Source organism: Salvelinus namaycush, unplaced genomic scaffold (assembly GCF_016432855.1).
Source record: "Salvelinus namaycush isolate Seneca unplaced genomic scaffold, SaNama_1.0 Scaffold1719, whole genome shotgun sequence".
Classification (NCBI taxonomy): Eukaryota; Metazoa; Chordata; class Actinopteri; order Salmoniformes; family Salmonidae; genus Salvelinus; species Salvelinus namaycush.
Window position 1 is genome coordinate 36,777 of NW_024058474.1, and position 17,489 is coordinate 54,265.

The following is a 17,489-nucleotide window of genomic DNA, read 5'->3' on the forward strand; positions in this document are numbered from 1 at the left end:
TCCATTAGGCCACGGGGGTACTTGCTAAACACTATCTAGATAGCAGAGAGTGGTTTCGATCTATCAACCTCTGGGTTACGGGGCCTTCACGCTTCCGCTGCGCCTCTGAAATCAGTATGACCTATACAAACTGAAAGAAGCAGTCAAAAAAAGAATCACAGAGGGCACAGTGACATGCCCATGAAATTATGCTTTTTATATTTGTGTTTGCACTTCATTGCTGAAAACAAACTGGACAGCAGAGGATGGTTTCGATCCATAAATCACTGGGTTAACTGCCTAGAATACTTCCACTTCATCACTCCGCTTTCAGGCACCCCAAAATAATACTTGAACTCACAATACATGGATTAGGAGGCCAGTGCCTCTGTAATCAGCATGACCTGTACGAACTGATAGAAGAAGTTAAAAAATAGAATCACGGAGGGCACAGAGACATGAAATTATACTTTTTTTTACCCTGTTTGCACTTCATTTCTAAAAATAGAGTAGGATACCTTCGATGTGGCACTGTGTGATCATCGTGACCTATACAAGCTGCTTCGATTCTATCCCAAACTGCCTTCATCCACCCCAAATGGGACTCGAACCCACAATCCCTGGCTTAGAAGCCCAGTGCCTTATCCATTAGGCCACTGGGGTACTTGCTAAAAACTAACTAGATAGCAGAGAGTGGTTTCGATCTATCAACCTCTGGGTTACGGGGCCATCACGCTTCCGCTGCGCCTCTGTAATCAGTATGACCTATACAAACTGAAAGAAGCAGTCAAAAAAAGAATCACAGAGGGCACAGTGACATGCCCATGAAATTATGCTTTTTATATTTGTGTTTGCACTTCATTGCTGAAAACAAACTGGATAGCAGAGGATGGTTTCGATCCATAAATCACTGGGTTAACTGCCCAAGATACATCCACTTCATCACTCCGCTTTCAGGCACCCCAAAAAAATACTTGAACTCACAATACATGGATTAGGAGGCCAGTTCCTCTACAATCAGTATAACCTATAAAAACTGACAAAAGAAGTCAAACAAAGAATCACGGAGGGCACTGAGACATGCCCATGAAATTTTGCTTTTTATATTTGTGTTTGCACTTCATTGCTGGAAACAAACTGGACAGCAGAGGATGGTTTCGATCCATAAATCACTGGGTTAACTGCCCAAGATACATCCACTTCATCACTCCGCTTTCAGGCACCCCAAAAAAATACTTGAACTCACAATACATGGATTAGGAGGCCAGTGCCTCTGTAATCAGCATGACCTGTACGAACTGATAGAAGAAGTTAAAAAATAGAATCACGGAGGGCACAGAGACATGAAATTATACTTTTTTTTACCCTGTTTGCACTTCATTTTTAAAAATAGAGTAGGATATCTTCGATGTGGCACTGTGTGATCATCGTGACCTATACAAGCTGCTTCGATTCTATCCCAAACTGCTTTCATCCACCCCAGATGGGACTCTAACCCACAATCCCTGGCTTAGAAGGCCAGTGCCTTATCCATTATGCCACTGGGGTACTTGCTAAACACTATCTAGATAGCAGAGAGTGGTTTCGATCTATCAACCTCTGGGTTACGGGGCCATCACGCTTCCGCTGCGCCTCTGTAATCAGTATGACCTATACAAACTGAAAGAAGCAGTCAAAAAAAGAATCACAGAGGGCACAGTGACATGCCCATGAAATTATGCTTTTTATATTTGTGTTTGCACTTCATTGCTGAAAACAAACTGGATAGCAGAGGATGGTTTCGATCCATAAATCACTGGGTTAACTGTCTAGAATACTTCCACTTCATCACTCCGCTTTCAGGCACCCCAAAAAAATACTTGAACTCACAATACATGGATTAGGAGGCCAGTGCCTCTGTAATCAGCATGACCTGTATGAACTGATAGAAGCAGTTAACTTCTTGCGACTACAGGGGGTGCTGTTCCGAATTAGCATTTTGTCGTCTCCAAATTAAACTGCCTAGTACTCAATTCTTGCTCGTACAATATGCATATTATTAATTCTATTGGATAGAAAACACTTTCTAGTTTCATACAAAGTTGGAATGATGTCTGTGGGTGACCCAGAACTCTTTCTACAGCGAAATCCATGACAGACAGTGAAAGGTCTGAGAGCGAAGCTCTGATTTCAGATCAGTTTTAAAAGTCTGTGTATATCCTATGGAACGACACGAACTGCACCCGCCTTCCCCTGGATGTCAGTAACCAATGAGAAGTGGAATGGGCCTTCTGCGTAGCTCTCAGAGGTTATAAAGGACCAAGGAGTGAGGGTAGCCCCCCTTTCGACGCTCGCCTTTACGCAGGAAGACACCTCCGGATGCCATTTTCAAAGGCTCGGTTATCAACGTAAAATGTATCCGTCTGTAATTTAATTCGATATAGGACTTAGAAACATCATAAGGTAGTTAATTTAAACCGTTTTATAGCAATTTATATCCGTTTAGTGCGATTTTGATGCATTTCTATGTGAAGCACCGGGCACATTTCGGGGTCCCGGTCGAACGTTAGCGGGCATTTAGACGGACAAAGGACATCTTTCGACCAAAAGAAGATTAAACCCAAGAAAGAATACATTGCCCAAGAATCTGATGGAAGAACAGCTCAAAGTAAGCAATATTTAATATGATAAATCGTTGTTCTGTCGAAATATTTTAAACGCATATTTCGCCATTTTGTTTGGTATAGCTTCACTTGGCGAACCCTGTATTGAAAAGTAAGGATAATTTTAAAAATGTAAGTCAGCGGTTGCATTAAGAACTAATTTGTCTTTCGATTCCTGTCAACTCTGTATTTTTTAGTCAAGTATATGATTAGCTTTCGATTAAACTAGATCACTCTGAAAGCTGACGTCCCTCATTTTGATGCTTGAGTTGTGACTATTTCCATTGTATAACCACGGTTTTGTATGGCTAAATATGCACCTTTTCGAACAAACTGTATATGTATGTTGTAAAATGATGTTACAGGAGTGTCATCGGAAGAATTCTGAGAAGGTTAGTGAAAAAATTAATATATTTTGGCGATGATAACGTTATAGCTCCCTTTGCCTTGAATTCATACTCTACTAACGTTTTCACATGTGGTATGCTAACTTATCGATTTATTGTGTTTTCGCTGAAAAACGCTTAGAAAATCTGAAATATGGTCTGAAATCACAAGAACTGTGTCTTTCCATTGCTATGCTTTGTCTATTTTTATGAAATGTTTTATGATGAGTAAATTGGTCATACACGTTGCTCTATCTAGTAATTCTAGTCGATTTGTGATGGTCGGTGCAATTGTAAACTGTGATTTCTACCTGAAATATGCACTTTTTTCTAACAACACCTATCCTATACCATAAATATGTTATCAGACTGTCATCTGATGAGTTTTTTTCTTGGTTTGTTGCTATCAATATCTTAGTTTAGCCGAATTGGTGATAGCTAGTGGTGGAGAGAGAAAATGGTGGACAAAGAAAGATGGTGTATTTTGCTAACGTGGTTAGCTAATAGATTTACATATTGTGTCTTCCCTGTAAAACATTTTAAAAAACAGAAATGATGGGTTTATTCACAAGATCTGTATCTTTCATCTGGTGTCTTGGACTTGTGATTTAATGATATTTAGATGCTACTATTTACTTGTGAAGCTATGCTAGCGATGCTAATCAGTGTGGGGGGGGTGGGGGGTGATCCCGGATACGGGGTTGATACTCGTGAAAGGTTAAAAAATAGAATCACGGAGGGCACAGAGACATGAAATTATACTTTTTTTTACCCTGTTTGCACTTCATTTTTAAAAATAGAGTAGGATATCTTCGATGTGGCACTGTGTGATCATCGTGACCTATACAAGCTGCTTCGATTCTATCACAAACTGCCTTCATCCACCCCAGATGGGACTCGAACCCACAATCCCTGGCTTAGAAGGCCAGTGCCTTATCCATTAGGCCACTGGGGTACTTGCTAAAAAGTTTCTAGATAGCAGAGAGTGGTTTCGATCTATCAACCTCTGGGTTACGGGGCCTTCACGCTTCCGCTGCGCCTCTGTAATCAGTATGACCTATACAAACTGAAAGAAGCAGTCAAAAAAAGAATCACAGAGGGCACAGTGACATGCCCATGAAATTATGATTTTTTTATTTGTGTTTGCACTTCATTGCTGAAAACAAACTGGATAGCAGAGGATGGTTTCGATCCATAAATCACTGGGTTAACTGCCCAGGATACTTCCACTTCATCACTCCGCTTTCAGGCACCCCAAAATAATACTTGAACTCACAATACATGGATTAGGAGGCCAGTTCCTCTACAATCAGTATAACCTATAAAAACTGACAAAAGAAGTCAAACAAAGAATCACGGAGGGCACTGAGACATGCCCATGAAATTTTGCTTTTTATATTTGTGTTTGCACTTCATTGCTGGAAACAAACTGGACAGCAGAGGATGGTTTCGATCCATAAATCACTGGGTTAACTGCCCAAGATACTTCCACTTCATCACTCCGCTTTCAGGCACCCCAAAATAATACTTGAACTCACAATACATGGATTAGGAGGCCAGTTCCTCTACAATCAGCATGACCTGTACGAACTGATAGAAGCAGTTAAAAAATAGAATCACGGAGGGCACAGTGACATGCCCATGAAATTATGTTTTTTATATTTGTGTTTGCACTTCATTGCTGAAAACAAACTGGATAGCAGAGGATGGTTTCGATCCATAAATCACTGGGTTAACTGCCTAGAATACTTCCACTTCATCACTCCGCTTTCAGGCACCCCCAAAAAATACTTGAACTCACAATACATGGATTAGGAGGCCAGTGCCTCTGTAATCAGCATGACCTGTACGAACTGATAGAAGCAGTTAAAAAATAGAATCACGGAGGGCACAGAGACATGAAATTATACTTTTTTTTACCCTGTTTGCACTTCATTTTTAAAAATAGAGTAGGATATCTTCGATGTGGCACTGTGTGATCATCGTGACCTATACAAGCTGCTTCGATTCTACCACAAACTGCCTTCATCCACCCCAGATGGGACTCGAACCCACAATCCCTGGCTTAGAAGGCTAGTGCCTTATCCATTAGGCCACTGGGGTACTTGCTAAAAAATTTCTAGATAGCAGAGAGTGGTTTCGATCTATCAACCTCTGGGTTACGGGGCCTTCACGCTTCCGCTGCGCCTCTGTAATCAGTATGACCTATACAAACTGAAAGAAGCAGTCAAAAAAAGAATCACAGAGGGCACAGTGACATGCCCATGAAATTATGATTTTTTTATTTGTGTTTGCACTTCATTGCTGAAAACAAACTGGATAGCAGAGGATGGTTTCGATCCATAAATCACTGGGTTAACTGCCCAGGATACTTCCACTTCATCACTCCGCTTTCAGGCACCCCAAAATAATACTTGAACTCACAATACATGGATTAGGAGGCCAGTTCCTCTACAATCAGTATAACCTATAAAAACTGACAAAAGAAGTCAAACAAAGAATCACGGAGGGCACTGAGACATGCCCATGAAATTTTGCTTTTTATATTTGTGTTTGCACTTCATTGCTGGAAACAAACTGGACAGCAGAGGATGGTTTCGATCCATAAATCACTGGGTTAACTGCCCAAGATACTTCCACTTCATCACTCCGCTTTCAGGCACCCCAAAATAATACTTGAACTCACAATACATGGATTAGGAGGCCAGTTCCTCTACAATCAGCATGACCTGTACGAACTGATAGAAGCAGTTAAAAAATAGAATCACGGAGGGCACAGTGACATGCCCATGAAATTATGCTTTTTATATTTGTGTTTGCACTTCATTGCTGAAAACAAACTGGATAGCAGAGGATGGTTTCGATCCATAAATCACTGGGTTAACTGCCTAGAATACTTCCACTTCATCACTCCGCTTTCAGGCACCCCCAAAAAATACTTGAACTCACAATACATGGATTAGGAGGCCAGTGCCTCTGTAATCAGCATGACCTGTACGAACTGATAGAAGCAGTTAAAAAATAGAATCACGGAGGGCACAGAGACATGAAATTATACTTTTTTTTACCCTGTTTGCACTTCATTTTTAAAAATAGAGTAGGATATCTTCGATGTGGCACTGTGTGATTATTGTGACCTATACTAGCTGCTTCGATTCTATCCCAAACTGCCTTCATCCACCCCAGATGGGACTCGAACCCACAATCCCTGGCTTAGAAGGCCAGTGCCTTATCCATTAGGCCACTGGGGTACTTGCTAAAAACTATCTAGATAGCAGAGAGTGGTTTCGATCTATCAACCTCTGGGTTACGGGGCCTTCACGCTTCCGCTGCGCCTCTGTAATCAGTATGACCTATACAAACTGAAAGAAGCAGTCAAAAAAAGAATCACAGAGGGCACAGTGACATGCCCATGAAATTATGCTTTTTATATTTGTGTTTGCACTTCATTGCTGAAAACAAACTGGATAGCAGAGGATGGTTTCGATCCATAAATCACTGGGTTAACTGCCTAGAATACTTCCACTTCATCACTCCGCTTTCAGGCACCCCAAAATAATACTTGAACTCACAATACATGGATTAGGAGGCCAGTGCCTCTGTAATCAGCATGACCTGTACGAACTGATAGAAGCAGTTAAAAAATAGAATCACGGAGGGCACAGAGACATGAAATTATACTTTTTTTTACCCTGTTTGCACTTCATTTTTAAAAATAGAGTAGGATATCTTCGATGTGGCACTGTGTGATTATTGTGACCTATACAAGCTGCTTTGATTCTATCCCAAACTGCCTTCATCCACCCCAGATGGGACTCGAACCCACAATCCCTGGCTTAGAAGGCTAGTGCCTTATCCATTAGGCCACTGGGGTACTTGCTAAAAAATTTCTAGATAGCAGAGAGTGGTTTCGATCTATCAACCTCTGGGTTACGGGGCCTTCACGCTTCCGCTGCGCCTCTGTAATCAGTATGACCTATACAAACTGAAAGAAGCAGTCAAAAAAAGAATCACAGAGGGCACAGTGACATGCCCATGAAATTATGATTTTTTTATTTGTGTTTGCACTTCATTGCTGAAAACAAACTGGATAGCAGAGGATGGTTTCGATCCATAAATCACTGGGTTAACTGCCCAGGATACTTCCACTTCATCACTCCGCTTTCAGGCACCCCAAAATAATACTTGAACTCACAATACATGGATTAGGAGGCCAGTTCCTCTACAATCAGTATAACCTATAAAAACTGACAAAAGAAGTCAAACAAAGAATCACGGAGGGCACTGAGACATGCCCATGAAATTTTGCTTTTTATATTTGTGTTTGCACTTCATTGCTGGAAACAAACTGGACAGCAGAGGATGGTTTCGATCCATAAATCACTGGGTTAACTGCCCAAGATACTTCCACTTCATCACTCCGCTTTCAGGCACCCCAAAATAATACTTGAACTCACAATACATGGATTAGGAGGCCAGTTCCTCTACAATCAGCATGACCTGTACGAACTGATAGAAGCAGTTAAAAAATAGAATCACGGAGGGCACAGTGACATGCCCATGAAATTATGCTTTTTATATTTGTGTTTGCACTTCATTGCTGAAAACAAACTGGATAGCAGAGGATGGTTTCGATCCATAAATCACTGGGTTAACTGCCTAGAATACTTCCACTTCATCACTCCGCTTTCAGGCACCCCCAAAAAATACTTGAACTCACAATACATGGATTAGGAGGCCAGTGCCTCTGTAATCAGCATGACCTGTACGAACTGATAGAAGCAGTTAAAAAATAGAATCACGGAGGGCACAGAGACATGAAATTATACTTTTTTTTACCCTGTTTGCACTTCATTTTTAAAAATAGAGTAGGATATCTTCGATGTGGCACTGTGTGATTATTGTGACCTATACAAGCTGCTTCGATTCTATCCCAAACTGCCTTCATCCACCCCAGATGGGACTCGAACCCACAATCCCTGGCTTAGAAGGCCAGTGCCTTATCCATTAGGCCACTGGGGTACTTGCTAAAAACTATCTAGATAGCAGAGAGTGGTTTCGATCTATCAACCACTGGGTTACGGGGCCTTCACGCTTCCGCTGCGCCTCTGTAATCAGTATGACCTATACAAACTGAAAGAAGCAGTCAAAAAAAGAATCACAGAGGGCACAGTGACATGCCCATGAAATTATGCTTTTTATATTTGTGTTTGCACTTCATTGCTGTAAACAAACTGGATAGCAGAGGATGGTTTCGATCCATAAATCACTGGGTTAACTGCCTAGAATACTTCCACTTCATCACTCCGCTTTCAGGCACCCCAAAATAATACTTGAACTCACAATACATGGATTAGGAGGCCAGTGCCTCTGTAATCAGCATGACCTGTACGAACTGATAGAAGCAGTTAAAAAATAGAATCACGGAGGGCACAGAGACATGAAATTATACTTTTTTTTACCCTGTTTGCACTTCATTTTTAAAAATAGAGTAGGATATCTTCGATGTGGCACTGTGTGATTATTGTGACCTATACAAGCTGCTTTGATTCTATCCCAAACTGCCTTCATCCACCCCAGATGGGACTCGAACCCACAATCCCTGGCTTAGAAGGCTAGTGCCTTATCCATTAGGCCACTGGGGTACTTGCTAAAAAATTTCTAGATAGCAGAGAGTGGTTTCGATCTATCAACCTCTGGGTTACGGGGCCTTCACGCTTCCGCTGCGCCTCTGTAATCAGTATGACCTATACAAACTGAAAGAAGCAGTCAAAAAAAGAATCACAGAGGGCACAGTGACATGCCCATGAAATTATGATTTTTTTATTTGTGTTTGCACTTCATTGCTGAAAACAAACTGGATAGCAGAGGATGGTTTCGATCCATAAATCACTGGGTTAACTGCCCAGGATACTTCCACTTCATCACTCCGCTTTCAGGCACCCCAAAATAATACTTGAACTCACAATACATGGATTAGGAGGCCAGTTCCTCTACAATCAGTATAACCTATAAAAACTGACAAAAGAAGTCAAACAAAGAATCACGGAGGGCACTGAGACATGCCCATGAAATTTTGCTTTTTATATTTGTGTTTGCACTTCATTGCTGGAAACAAACTGGACAGCAGAGGATGGTTTCGATCCATAAATCACTGGGTTAACTGCCCAAGATACTTCCACTTCATCACTCCGCTTTCAGGCACCCCAAAATAATACTTGAACTCACAATACATGGATTAGGAGGCCAGTTCCTCTACAATCAGCATGACCTGTACGAACTGATAGAAGCAGTTAAAAAATAGAATCACGGAGGGCACAGTGACATGCCCATGAAATTATGCTTTTTATATTTGTGTTTGCACTTCATTGCTGAAAACAAACTGGATAGCAGAGGATGGTTTCGATCCATAAATCACTGGGTTAACTGCCTAGAATACTTCCACTTCATCACTCCGCTTTCAGGCACCCCCAAAAAATACTTGAACTCACAATACATGGATTAGGAGGCCAGTGCCTCTGTAATCAGCATGACCTGTACGAACTGATAGAAGCAGTTAAAAAATAGAATCACGGAGGGCACAGAGACATGAAATTATACTTTTTTTTACCCTGTTTGCACTTCATTTTTAAAAATAGAGTAGGATATCTTCGATGTGGCACTGTGTGATTATTGTGACCTATACAAGCTGCTTCGATTCTATCCCAAACTGCCTTCATCCACCCCAGATGGGACTCGAACCCACAATCCCTGGCTTAGAAGGCCAGTGCCTTATCCATTAGGCCACTGGGGTACTTGCTAAAAACTATCTAGATAGCAGAGAGTGGTTTCGATCTATCAACCTCTGGGTTACGGGGCCTTCACGCTTCCGCTGCGCCTCTGTAATCAGTATGACCTATACAAACTGAAAGAAGCAGTCAAAAAAAGAATCACAGAGGGCACAGTGACATGCCCATGAAATTATGCTTTTTATATTTGTGTTTGCACTTCATTGCTGAAAACAAACTGGATAGCAGAGGATGGTTTCGATCCATAAATCACTGGGTTAACTGCCTAGAATACTTCCACTTCATCACTCCGCTTTCAGGCACCCCAAAATAATACTTGAACTCACAATACATGGATTAGGAGGCCAGTGCCTCTGTAATCAGCATGACCTGTACGAACTGATAGAAGCAGTTAAAAAATAGAATCACGGAGGGCACAGAGACATGAAATTATACTTTTTTTTACCCTGTTTGCACTTCATTTTTAAAAATAGAGTAGGATATCTTCGATGTGGCACTGTGTGATTATTGTGACCTATACAAGCTGCTTTGATTCTATCCCAAACTGCCTTCATCCACCCCAGATGGGACTCGAACCCACAATCCCTGGCTTAGAAGGCCAGTGCCTTATCCATTAGGCCACTGGGGTACTTGCTAAAAACTATCTAGATAGCAGAGAGTGGTTTCGATCTATCAACCTCTGGGTTACGGGGCCTTCACGCTTCCGCTGCGCCTCTGTAATCAGTATGACCTATACAAACTGAAAGAAGCAGTCAAAAAAAGAATCACAGAGGGCACAGTGACATGCCCATGAAATTATGCTTTTTATATTTGTGTTTGCACTTCATTGCTGAAAACAAACTGGATAGCAGAGGATGGTTTCGATCCATAAATCACTGGGTTAACTGCCTAGAATACTTCCACTTCATCACTCCGCTTTCAGGCACCCCAAAATAATACTTGAACTCACAATACATGGATTAGGAGGCCAGTGCCTCTGTAATCAGCATGACCTGTACGAACTGATAGAAGCAGTTAAAAAATAGAATCACGGAGGGCACAGAGACATGAAATTATACTTTTTTTTACCCTGTTTGCACTTCATTTTTAAAAACAGAGTAGGATATCTTCGATGTGGCACTGTGTGATCATCGTGACCTATACAAGCTGCTTCGATTCTATCCCAAACTGCCTTCATCCACCCCAGATGGGACTCGAACCCACAATCCCTGGCTTAGAAGGCCAGTGCCTTATCCATTAGGCCACTGGGGTACTTGCTAAACACTATCTAGATAGCAAAGAGTGGTTTCGATCTATCAACCTCTGGGTTACGGGGCCTTTACGCTTCCGCTGCGCCTCTGTAATCAGTATGACCTATACAAACTGAAAGAAGCAGTCAAAAAAAGAATCACAGAGGGCACAGAGACATGCCCATGAAATTATACTTTTTTTTACCCTGTTTGCACTTCATTTCTAAAAATTGAATTGGATAACCTCTGTGTTACATGCTCAGCTCTCTTTTTCTATCCCAAATTGCCTTCATCCACCCCAGATGGGACTCGAACCCACAATCCCTGGCTTAGAAGGCCAGTGCCTTATCCATTAGGCCACTGGGGTACTTGCTAAAAACTTTCTAGATAGCAGAGAGTGGTTTCGATCTATCAACCTCTGGGTTACGGGGCCTTCACGCTTCCGCTGCGCCTCTGTAATCAGTATGACCTATACAAACTGAAAGAAGCAGTCAAAAAAAGAATCACAGAGGGCACAGTGACATGCCCATGAAATTATGCTTTTTATATTTGTGTTTGCACTTCATTGCTGAAAACAAACTGGATAGCAGAGGATGGTTTCGATCCATAAATCACTGGGTTAACTGCCCAGGATACTTCCACTTCATCACTCCGCTTTCAGGCACCCCAAAATAATACTTGAACTCACAATACATGGATTAGGAGGCCAGTTCCTCTACAATCAGTATAACCTATAAAAACTGACAAAAGAAGTCAAACAAAGAATCACGGAGGGCACTGAGACATGCCCATGAAATTTTGCTTTTTATATTTGTGTTTGCACTTCATTGCTGGAAACAAACTGGACAGCAGAGGATGGTTTCGATCCATAAATCACTGGGTTAACTGCCCAGGATACTTCCACTTCATCACTCCGCTTTCAGGCACCCCAAAATAATACTTGAACTCACAATACATGGATTAGGAGGCCAGTTCCTCTACAATCAGCATGACCTGTACGAACTGATAGAAGCAGTTAAAAAATAGAATCACGGAGGGCACAGTGACATGCCCATGAAATTATGCTTTTTATATTTGTGTTTGCACTTCATTGCTGAAAACAAACTGGATAGCAGAGGATGGTTTCGATCCATAAATCACTGGGTTAACTGCCTAGAATACTTCCACTTCATCACTCCGCTTTCAGGCACCCCAAAAAAATACTTGAACTCACAATACATGGATTAGGAGGCCAGTGCCTCTGTAATCAGCATGACCTGTACGAACTGATAGAAGCAGTTAAAAAATAGAATCACAGAGGGCACAGAGACATGAAATTATACTTTTTTTTACACTGTTTGCACTTCATTTTTAAAAATAGAGTAGGATATCTTCGATGCGGCACTGTGTGATCATCGTGACCTATGCAAGCTGCTTCGATTCTATCCCAAACTGCCTTCATCCACCCCAGATGGGACTACGAACCCACAATCCCTGGCTTAGAAGGCCAGTGCCTTATCCATTAGGCCACGGGGGTACTTGCTAAACACTATCTAGATAGCAGAGAGTGGTTTCGATCTATCAACCTCTGGGTTACGGGGCCTTCACGCTTCCGCTGCGCCTCTGAAATCAGTATGACCTATACAAACTGAAAGAAGCAGTCAAAAAAAGAATCACAGAGGGCACAGTGACATGCCCATGAAATTATGCTTTTTATATTTGTGTTTGCACTTCATTGCTGAAAACAAACTGGACAGCAGAGGATGGTTTCGATCCATAAATCACTGGGTTAACTGCCTAGAATACTTCCACTTCATCACTCCGCTTTCAGGCACCCCAAAATAATACTTGAACTCACAATACATGGATTAGGAGGCCAGTGCCTCTGTAATCAGCATGACCTGTACGAACTGATAGAAGCAGTTAAAAAATAGAATCACGGAGGGCACAGAGACATGAAATTATACTTTTTTTTACCCTGTTTGCACTTCATTTTTAAAAATAGAGTAGGATATCTTCGATGTGGCACTGTGTGATCATCGTGACCTATACAAGCTGCTTCGATTCTATCCCAAACTGCCTTCATCCACCCCAGATGGGACTCGAACCCACAATCCCTGGCTTAGACGGCCAGTGCCTTATCCATTTGGCCACTGGGGTACTTGCTAAAAACTTTCTAGATAGCAGAGAGTGGTTTCGATCTATCAACCTCTGGGTTACGGGGCCATCACGCTTCCGCTGCGCCTCTGTAATCAGTATGACCTATACAAACTGAAAGAAGCAGTCAAAAAAAGAATCACAGAGGGCACAGTGACATGCCCATGAAATTATACTTTTTTTTACCCTGTTTGCACTTCATTTCTAAAAATAGAATTGGATAGCTTCGATGCTTCAACCTCTAGGTTACATGCTCAGCTCTCTTTTTCTATCCCAAAATGCCTTCATCCACCCCAGATGGGACTCGACACCACAATCCCTGGCTTAGGAGCCCAGTGCCTTATCCATTAGGCCACTGGGGCACTTGCTAAATACTAACTAGATAGCAGAGAGTGGTTTCGATCTATCAACCTCTGGGTTACGGGGCCTTCACGCTTCCGCTGTGCCTCTGTAATCAGTATGACCTATACAAACTGAAAGAAGCAGTCAAAAAAAGAATCACAGAGGGCACTGTGACATGCCCATGAAATTATGCTTTTTATATTTGTGTTTGCACTTCATTGCTGAAAACAAACTGGATAGCAGAGGATGGTTTCGATCCATAAATCACTGGGTTAACTGCCCAGGATACTTCCACTTCATCACTCCGCTTTCAGGCACCCCAAAATAATACTTGAACTCACAATACATGAATTAGGAGGCCAGTTCCTCTACAATCAGTATAACCTATAAAAACTGACATAAGAAGTCAAACAAAGAATCACGGAGGGCACTGAGACATGCCCATGAAATTTTGCTTTTTATATTTGTGTTTGCACTTCATTGCTGGAAACAAACTGGACAGCAGAGGATGGTTTCGATCCATAAATCACTGGGTTAACTGCCCAAGATACATCCACTTCATCACTCCGCTTTCAGGCACCCCCAAAAAATACTTGAACTCACAATACATGGATTAGGAGGCCAGTGCCTCTGTAATCAGCATGACCTGTACGAACTGATAGAAGCAGTTAAAAAATAGAATCACGGAGGGCACAGAGACATGAAATTATACTTTTTTTTACCCTGTTTGCACTTCATTTTTAAAAATAGAGTAGGATATCTTCGATGTGGCACTGTGTGATCATCGTGACCTATACAAGCTGCTTCGATTCTATCCCAAACTGCCTTCATCCACCCCAGATGGGACTCGAACCCACAATCCCTGACTTAGAAGGCCAGTGCCTTATCCATTAGGCCACTGGGGTACTTGCTAAACACTATCTAGATAGCAGAGAGTGGTTTCGATCTATCAACCTCTGGGTTACGGGGCCATCACGCTTCCGCTGCGCCTCTGTAATCAGTATGACCTATACAAACTGAAAGAAGCAGTCAAAAAAAGAATCACAGAGGGCACAGTGACATGCCCATGAAATTATACTTTTTTTTACCCTGTTTGCACTTCATTTCTAAAAATAGAAGTGGATAGCTTCGATGCTTCAACCTCTGTGTTACATGCTCAGCTCTCTTTTTATATCCCAAATTGCCTTCATCCACCCCAGATGGGACTCGAACCCACTACCCCTGCCTTAGGAGGCCAGTGCCTTATCCATTAGGCCACTGGGGCACTTGGTAAAAACTATCTAGATAGCAGAGAGTGGTTTCGATCTATCAACCTCTGGGTTACGGGGCCTTCACGCTTCCGCTGCGCCTCTGTAATCAGTATGACCTATAAAAACTGACAAAAGAAGTCAAACAAAGAATCACGGAGGGCACTGAGACATGCCCATGAAATTTTGCTTTTTATATTTGTGTTTGCACTTCATTGCTGGAAACAAACTGGACAGCAGAGGATGGTTTCGATCCATAAATCACTGGGTTAACTGCCCAAGATACATCCACTTCATCACTCCGCTTTCAGGCACCCCAAAAAAATACTTGAACTCACAATACATGGATTAGGAGGCCAGTGCCTCTGTAATCAGCATGACCTGTACGAACTGATAGAAGCAGTTAAAAAATAGAATCACGGAGGGCACAGAGACATGAAATTATACTTTTTTTTACCCTGTTTGCACTTCATTTCTAAAAATAGAATTGGATAGCTTCGATGCTTCAACCTCTAGGTTACATGCTCAGCTCTCTTTTTCTATCCCAAAATGCCTTCATCCACCCCAGATGGGACTCGAACCCACAATCCCTGGCTTAGGAGCCCAGTGCCTTATCCATTACGCCACTGGGGTACTTGCTAAATACTATCTAGATAGCAGAGAGTGGTTTCGATCTATCAACCTCTGGGTTACGGGGCCTTCACGCTTCCGATGCGCCTCTGTAATCAGTATGACCTATACAAACTGAAAGAAGCAGTCAAAAAAAGAATCACAGAGGGCACTGTGACATGCCCATGAAATTATGCTTTTTATATTTGTGTTTGCACTTCATTGCTGAAAACAAACTGGATAGCAGAGGATGGTTTCGATCCATAAATCACTGGGTTAACTGCCCAGGATACTTCCACTTCATCACTCCGCTTTCAGGCACCCCAAAATAATACTTGAACTCACAATACATGAATTAGGAGGCCAGTTCCTCTACAATCAGTATAACCTATAAAAACTGACAAAAGAAGTCAAACAAAGAATCACGGAGGGCACTGAGACATGCCCATGAAATTTTGCTTTTTATATTTGTGTTTGCACTTCATTGCTGGAAACAAACTGGACAGCAGAGGATGGTTTCGATCCATAAATCACTGGGTTAACTGCCCAAGATACATCCACTTCATCACTCCGCTTTCAGGCACCCCAAAAAAATACTTGAACTCACAATACATGGATTAGGAGGCCAGTGCCTCTGTAATCAGCATGACCTGTACGAACTGATAGAAGCAGTTAAAAAATAGAATCACGGAGGGCACAGAGACATGAAATTATACTTTTTTTTACCCTGTTTGCACTTCATTTTTAAAAATAGAGTAGGATATCTTCGATGTGGCACTGTGTGATCATCGTGACCTATACAAGCTGCTTCGATTCTATCCCAAACTGCCTTCATCCACCCCAGATGGGACTCGAACCCACAATCCCTGCCTTAGAAGGCCAGTGCCTTATCCATTAGACCACTGGGGTACTTGCTAAAAACTATCTAGATAGCAGAGAGTGGTTTCGATCTATCAACCTCTGGGTTACGGGGCCATCACGCTTCCGCTGCGCCTCTGTAATCAGTATGACCTATACAAACTGAAAGAAGCAGTCAAAAAAAGAATCACAGAGGGCACAGTGACATGCCCATGAAATTATGCTTTTTATATTTGTGTTTGCACTTCATTGCTGAAAACAAACTGGATAGCAGAGGATGGTTTCGATCCATAAATCACTGGGTTAACTGCCCAGGACACTTCCACTTCATCCCTCCGCTTTCAGGCACCCCAAAATAATACTTGAACTCACAATACATGGATTAGGAGGCCAGTTCCTCTACAATCAGTATAACCTATAAAAACTGACAAAAGAAGTCAAACAAAGAATCACGGAGGGCACTGAGACATGCCCATAACATTTTGCTTTTTATATTTGTGTTTGCACTTCATTGCTGGAAACAAACTGGACAGCAGAGGATGGTTTCGATCCATAAATCACTGGGTTAACTGCCCAAGATACATCCACTTCATCACTCCGCTTTCAGGCACCCCAAAAAAATACTTGAACTCACAATACATGGATTAGGAGGCCAGTGCCTCTGTAATCAGCATGACCTGTACGAACTGATAGAAGCAGTTAAAAAATAGAATCACGGAGGGCACAGAGACATGAAATTATACTTTTTTTTACCCTGTTTGCACTTCATTTTTAAAAATAGAGTAGGATACCTTCGATGTGGCACTGTGTGATCATCGTGACCTATACAAGCTGCTTCGATTCTATCCCAAACTGCCTTCATCCACCCCAGATGGGACTCGAACCCACAATCCCTGGCTTAGAAGGCCAGTGCCTTATCCATTAGGCCACTGGGGTACTTGCTAAAAACTATCTAGATAGCAGAGAGTGGTTTCGATCTATCAACCTCTGGGTTACGGGGCCTTCACGCTTCCGCTGCGCCTCTGTAATCAGTATGACCTATACAAACTGAAAGAAGCAGTCAAAAAAAGAATCACAGAGGGCACAGTGACATGCCCATGAAATTATGCTTTTTATATTTGTGTTTGCACTTCATTGCTGAAAACAAACTGGATAGCAGAGGATGGTTTCGATCCATAAATCACTGGGTTAACTGCCCAGGACACTTCCACTTCATCACACCGCTTTCAGGAACCTCAAAATAATACTTGAACTCACAATACATGGATTAGGA

The 17,489-nt window shown here is 42.0% G+C and overlaps 9 non-coding genes across 9 annotated transcripts; all 9 read right to left on the bottom strand.

Annotated features, from left to right (window-relative positions):
* Positions 1-3,889: 3,889 nt before the first annotated feature.
* On the bottom strand, positions 3,890-3,962 carry trnar-ucu. The gene has a single exon. It is a non-coding gene; the product is annotated as a tRNA-Arg (tRNA).
* Positions 3,963-6,185: 2,223 nt separating this feature from the next.
* On the bottom strand, positions 6,186-6,258 carry trnar-ucu. Its single transcript has one exon. It is a non-coding gene; the product is annotated as a tRNA-Arg (tRNA).
* A 1,698-nt stretch (positions 6,259-7,956) lies between these two features.
* trnar-ucu lies at positions 7,957-8,029 on the bottom strand. Its single transcript has one exon. It is a non-coding gene; the product is annotated as a tRNA-Arg (tRNA).
* Positions 8,030-9,727: 1,698 nt separating this feature from the next.
* Positions 9,728-9,800, bottom strand: trnar-ucu. The gene has a single exon. It is a non-coding gene; the product is annotated as a tRNA-Arg (tRNA).
* Positions 9,801-10,350: 550 nt separating this feature from the next.
* On the bottom strand, positions 10,351-10,423 carry trnar-ucu. Its single transcript has one exon. It is a non-coding gene; the product is annotated as a tRNA-Arg (tRNA).
* A 550-nt stretch (positions 10,424-10,973) lies between these two features.
* On the bottom strand, positions 10,974-11,046 carry trnar-ucu. Its single transcript has one exon. It is a non-coding gene; the product is annotated as a tRNA-Arg (tRNA).
* Positions 11,047-11,318: 272 nt separating this feature from the next.
* On the bottom strand, positions 11,319-11,391 carry trnar-ucu. The gene has a single exon. It is a non-coding gene; the product is annotated as a tRNA-Arg (tRNA).
* Positions 11,392-14,693: 3,302 nt separating this feature from the next.
* trnar-ccu lies at positions 14,694-14,766 on the bottom strand. The gene has a single exon. It is a non-coding gene; the product is annotated as a tRNA-Arg (tRNA).
* A 2,313-nt stretch (positions 14,767-17,079) lies between these two features.
* Positions 17,080-17,152, bottom strand: trnar-ucu. Its single transcript has one exon. It is a non-coding gene; the product is annotated as a tRNA-Arg (tRNA).
* Between the last annotated feature and the right edge of the window lie 337 nt (positions 17,153-17,489).